This window comes from Mustela erminea, chromosome 1 (genome assembly GCF_009829155.1).
Source record: "Mustela erminea isolate mMusErm1 chromosome 1, mMusErm1.Pri, whole genome shotgun sequence".
NCBI lineage: Eukaryota > Metazoa > Chordata > Mammalia > Carnivora > Mustelidae > Mustela > Mustela erminea.
Window position 1 is genome coordinate 61,955,140 of NC_045614.1, and position 6,609 is coordinate 61,961,748.

Sequence of the window (6,609 nt, forward strand, 5' to 3'; positions counted from 1 at the left end):
CTTGGTGGCTATTATTTCTCTTCTTTGGAGAAATGTCTATTCCAATCCCTCATGTACTTTTTTAATTGGGTCATTTGTCTTTTTATTGAGTCACAAGAATTCTTTATATATCCTAGATTTGCAAATATTTTCTCCCATTCTGTGGGTTGCCTTTTTGCTTTGTTGATGGTGTCCTTCGAAGCACAAAAATTTTTAATTTTGGGGCGCCTGGGTGGCTCAGTGGGTTAAAGCCTCTGCCTTCAGTTCAGGTCACGATCTCAGGGTCCTGGGATCGAGCCCCGCATCAGGCTCTCCACTCAGTGGGGAGACTGCTTCCTCCTCTCTCTCTGTCTGCCTCTCTGCCTACTTGTGATCTCTGTCTGTCAAATAAATAAAATCTTTAAAAAAAATTTTTTTTTAATTTTGATGAAGGGCAGTTTATCTATTTTTTTTTCTTTTATTGCTTATACCTTTGGTGTTGTAGCAAAGAATAGGTTGCCAAATCCAAGATCATGAAGATTTACAACTATGTTTCTTTTTTCTTTTTTTAAATTTAATTTCTTTTCAGTGTAACAGAATTCATTGTTTATGCACCACACCCAGTGCTCCATATGTGCCCTCCATAATACCCACCACCAGGATCCCCAAACCTCCCACCCCCCACCCTTTCAAAACCCTCAGATTGTTTTTCAGACTGTTTAAAGAGTTTTGGCTTTTTTTTTTTAACTCGAGATTTCCTTGGAGAGGAACAACTTGGGAGTCTTTTTATTTTTTTTTTAAGATTTTATTTATTCCTTTGAGACAGAGAGAGTGTGAGAGTCCTCCAACTTTTTCTCCTTTTTTCAAGATTGTTTTGGCTATTCTAGGGCTTTTGAATTCCCATATGAATTTTAGGATCAGTTGCCAATTTCTACAAAGAAACCAGTGGGGAGGGGCGCCTGGGTGGCTCAGTGGGTTAAGCCGCTGCCTTCGGCTCAGGTCATGATCTCAGGGTCCTGGGATCGAGTCCTTGGGCTCTCTGCTCAGCGGGGAGCCTGCTTCCCTCTCTCTCTCTCTCTCTGCCTGCCTCTCCATCTACTTGTGATTTCTCTCTGTCAAATAAATAAATAAAATCTTAAAAAAAAAAAAAAAAGAAAAAGAAACCAGTGGGGATTTTGATAGGGACTGCATTAACTCTATAGATGAATTTGGAAACTATTGCGATCTTACTAATATTCTGAATTATGAGCTGGAATGTTTTCCATTTATGTAGATCTTCGTTGATTTCTTTCAACTCTGTTTTGTCGTTTTCAGAATATAAGTTTTGCATTTCCTTTGTTAAGTTTTTTCCTAAGTGTTTTATTCTTGTTGATGCTCTTATCAATGAAATTGTTTTCTTAATTTCATTTTTGGATTGCTCATTACAAATGTATAGAAATACAACTGATCTTATCGTTGGTATCTTATCACTTCAGGGAACTCATTAATTAGTTCTAATAGTTTTTTAGTGTGTATCTTAGGATTTTCTGAATATAAGATCATGCTATCTGCAAATAGACTTAGTTTCATTTCCTTTCCAACCAGAATGCTCTTTAGTTCATTTTCTTGCCTGACTCATATTTTAACAAATCCCTCTGGCTTCCATGTTGAGAATACACCAAATCAGGCTGAGAGAAAAGCAGAAGTCCAGGTGGAAAAGATTGTGTGTGGGAGTAGGTGGGAGCAGGCAGGAGCTGGTGGGAGTAGAGAAAGGGTCACAAACTGATTCAGGACATTTCTCTTTTGTTCTTCTCTCCTTTATTTCTTCTTTGTCTTAATGAGCTTCTTGGTGAATTTTTTTTTCCCCTTGACCAACAACAAGGGCAGCACTAACTTTCTTAAAATCTTCCTGCGGTAAAATTCTTAGTAAGCAGTTCTGCACGAAGGAAACAGATACCAGACAGGAGACAAGAGAAACCCAAACCCTACATGTTCCATTTCTGCAAGAACAGAGCCTACAAGACTGGTTGGACTGAAGACCTATTTTTATGAAAGGAGGAAGAGAGAAGTATCCATCACCAGGTCTCAGAAATGCTGCAACCCTCAGCAACCAGCTAAAGATAGCCCAGGCAAGGAACTCTGTGCCCAGACTTGGGGGCCTTCAATGCTCTGGGAAGAAAGGATATTTCAGGCTCCTCCAGTGAGCAGCCATCCCAAACGATCAGATCCTTCACCTTGGGAAAACCAGCTTACCCAATCTTCCTTAGGAACTTCGCTCTGAAGATAGCAACGCAGGAAAATTCTCCATAAGTCCCCCTCACCCAAATCCTTCAAATCAGATGTGCTTGATCTGTCCCTCCTGGTAGTCAGGATCCTAGAGTTCTAATCAGGGCTGGGGCTGAGGGTGAGGCCAGGGAGTCACCTGGGTCACTGTCATGACTCTGAGAGTGAAGGCCTCCTTAAATTGTACATTGGCTTGCCTCACGGTACTGCCAACGCTGGTTCTCATACCAGGTCTGCACTAACAGGCCATGTGGACCAGGGCAAATCCTTCATCCTCTCTGGGCCTCAGTTTGCTCATCTGAGAAGTTGCAGTGCTGGACTTAAGTCAGTGTTTCTCAATAATGACCTACAAACTCAAACTAATTCTTAATTTTCAGATTCACAAAACCTCTACCAAATGTCCTCACTGATTAAAATCTATAAATTGATTTTTAAGAAGATTTTATTGGAGTGTCTGGGTGGCTCAGTTGGTTGAGCATCTGCCTTTGGTTCTGGCATGATCTCAGTCAGGGTCCTGGGATCAAGCCCTGTGTCATGCTTCCCACTCAATGGGAAGCCTGCTTCTTCCTCTCCATCTGCCTGATGCTCCTCCTGTTGTTCTCTCTCTCTCTCTCTCTGTCAAATAAGTGATTTTATTTGTTTTATGGTGGGGAGGGGCAGAGGAAAAGAGGAGAGAGACTCTTAAGCGACTCCATGCTGAGTATGGAGCCCCATGCGGGGCTTGATCCCAGGACCCTGAGATCATGACCTGAGTCAAAACCAAGAGTTAGACTCTTAACCAAAATGTGCCACCTAGGTGCCCCTATAAGTTGATTTTTTAAAAACCTTCCTTATGAGAACTTAATGTATGACTCTAGAATTAGTAGATAGATTCCGTGTCCTCTATAGGACTCAACCTTCTTAAAGAAATTGCTTAATCTTATCCAGAGCCCTGAGGCGGATCTCCCCAGGAGCTATTCTAACTTTGCTCCCCCCACCCTGACCCAATGTGACTGGACCAGAGATAGACCCTAGACTTAAGATGAACCAATCCATAGCCTGGACTGGGTCAAGCCAATTATCCCTTTCAGATGGGCATTGTATAGACCCCATAGTCAATAACAGTGTGCAGTCTGTCGGGGACTGCCTGCGGCCGGGAAAGTCCCCGCCATTACAAGAAGGTGCTTGGCTCACTGCTGGCAAAATACACTACAAGTATACAATGAACTTTCTGGTGAAGCCCGCCTAAAGGAGGACATAGTTATTGGCTGTATCAAATTTAATCAGCATAGTAACAGGACTCTCATTGGCTCTCCCCATTGCTTGGCCCCTTATTGGTCATCCTGCTGTATATAAGCTAAGGAAGTTGATTAAATAAACGGAAATGAAGCATTAACACCATACCAGGCTCATTGTCGTCCTTGTGGGCCAAGGGCGACAAATGGTGCTGAGACCCAGGAAATATTAAGAAAAATAGAAAAACCTTGCAAGGGAGAAGTCCGCAGGTAAGCGGGGAAGGGATCACGATCAAAGTGGTGGGAATCTTGTACAAGACTGCAATAAGAAGCGGGGGGCCTTAGAGCCGGGATTAAGCAGCGAGTATACACGGAACAGCCATTAGGCTGGGATTCTAATTATGGGTTCTGGACTGTCAAAGTCGAGGTTAGAGGGTTCCCTAAAGGACCTTCTAAAGGCCAATGGCACGCCATTAAAAACGAAAACTGCTAGGACATTCTTGAATACAGTTGAGACAGTGGCGCCTGGATGAGGGCTTGCTAAATATCCCCCAATGGGACCAGTTAGGTGAGGATTTTAAGAAGAGGGATAAAAATAAACCATTGCCACCGGGAACGTTAGTTATATGGACTCTAGTCAGAGGGTGCCTGGGAGGATATAAGCCGAAATGTGATTCAGTTATTCAGGAGGGCGCTGAGGCACTCGAGGAAGTTAAAGAAGAACGCTCATCTCTTGCTTCGGAAAGGAGTAGTTCTAGCGAAGGGGAAGAAGAAATGTCGGGGGAGGAGCTAGAGTGGAAGTCCAAATTAAAACCAGACCCTCCCTGTTCAGCAGTGACCCCTAGTGCTCCGCCTCCTTACAATCCCCTGGCAGGGGAGATAGCATGTAAATGTCATCCCTCTGCTAATGAGGATTGGAAGACCGCATGGAGGGGGGCCAATAGCAGCTCGATTTTCCCAGTTCTAGAGGACCAAAATCATCAACGGTATCACCAGCCCTTGGAATTTAAATTAGTTAAACAATTAAAGGAAGCGGTCATGCAGTATGGCCCTCAGGCAGCATTTACTATTTCTCTAGTGGAGTCCATAGCAGGCATGAATTTAATCCCCGAAGACTGGGGGAATTTAGCAAGGGCAGCCCTCTCTGGAGGGCAATATTTGGTCTGGAAGACAGCATGGCAAGAGCATTCCCAGGATGTTGCACCGCGTAATGCCACGGCAGGCAATCCACAATGGAATCTGGATATGCTTATGAGCATGGGGCCATACACTGGTAAACATGACCAACTGCAATACAACCCTGTCGTATACATGCAGATTGCGGCTGCCGCCACCAAACCATGGAAAACCCTCCAGGGCAGTGGGGACTTGCAGGGTCAACTATCTAAGGTGATACAAGGACCAAATAAAGCATATGCTGATTTTGTTGCAAGATTGATGCAAACAGCTGGGAGAGTATTTGGGGATGTTGACACAGCCATGCCTCTAATTAAACAACTGGCCTATGAGCAAGCCAATAAATGGTGTAAAGAGGCTCTTAGGCCATGGATGGCTAAAGATTTAAGCACATACATTAAGGTATGCAGGGATATTAATGACAGTGTTATTCAAGGACAAGTACTTGCTTCAGCCATTACTCAAGGCCTTCAGGGCATTCAGCTATCCCAACGTAAGGGCGCTAAAGGAAATTCTGGGGAATGCTACAAATGTGGAGCTCAGGGGCACTTTAAGCGAGAATGTCCTGACAGCAAGGGTCCCCCAACAGTAAAGCAACCTGGCATATGTCCTAGGTGTGGCAAGGGTACACACTGGGCGAATGAATGTCGCTCAGTAAAAGATATTCAAGGTAATCCACTACCCCCAAGGAATTCAAAAAAACGGGAAATGGGGCCCATCACCCCAGGGCCCTTAAATGTATGGGGTGCTTCAACAGGTAGCCCGCACGCATTACCCGCCGACGAGCCAAGGCGGGCTACAAAAGGAAGCGCCGGATTGGACATCCGCGCCACCACCAGACTTGTACTAACCCCCGAGATGGGAACCCAGGTGGTGGAATCGGATTTTAAGGGCCCACTGCCTGTGAACACTGTAGGCCTATTATTAGGGCGTAGCTCCACAGCCCTTGCTGGATTAATAGTACACCCCGGAGTAATTGATGCTGATTATACAGGAGTAGTCAAAATATTAGTGTCTTCCCCTCGTGGCATTACAGTTATCAGTCCAGGTGATAAAATAGCACAAATTATAGTGTTACCAAGCTGTCATAAACTATTCCCCAACACAGAAAAATCCCGTGGACAGAGGGGTTTTGGCTCCACTGGCCCGCCCCTCGCATGTCTAACACTTGGAATGGAGGCTAGACCTCTTTATTCTCTGTGGATCAGAAAAAAATTTATGGGCCTTCTGGATACCGGGGCTGATTGTAGTATCATTAATGAAGTTGATTGGCCAAAAGATTGGCCCCTACAAAGGGCTGATCAAACCTTTAGAGGCCTAGGGGTTGCCAAAGTCCTATGTGTAGTGCTGCTACATTACCATGGAAGGATTATATGGGACAGAAAGGTACCCTTTTACATAGGGCATATCAGGGCACATAGGCTCTCCCCGGCCCCTTGACGGAAGGCAATCGCACTGCAGATATGTTAACCAAAGAGCAATTTATCTTCACTTTAATGGAAAATATTCAACAAGCAAAACAATTTCACAAGCTATTTCATGTTAATGCTCTTACTCTCAGACTTAAATTCAACATAACAAAAGCTCAAGCCAGGGACATTGTAGTCTCTTGTAAAAACTGTGTTACCCTCTTGCCATCCCCCTCCTTAGGAGTTAACCCACGAGGCCTGTTACCCAACCATATATGGCAAATGGATGTTACTCACATCCCTGAATTTGGCAAACTAAAATATGTGCATGTTTCCGTGGACACATGTTCTGGTGTCATATTCGCCTCTATCCATGCTGGGGAAAAATCCAAAGATGTTATTTCCCACTGCCTTCAAGCCTTCGCCGCTTGGGGTAAACCTCGACAAATAAAAACAGACAATGGACCTGCATACACCTCACAAGTATTTCACAGTTCCCTTACTCAACTAAACATTACCCTAAATCATGGTATTCCCTACAATCCTCAAGGACAGGCCATCGTGGAACGTGCCCACTTAACCATCAAACA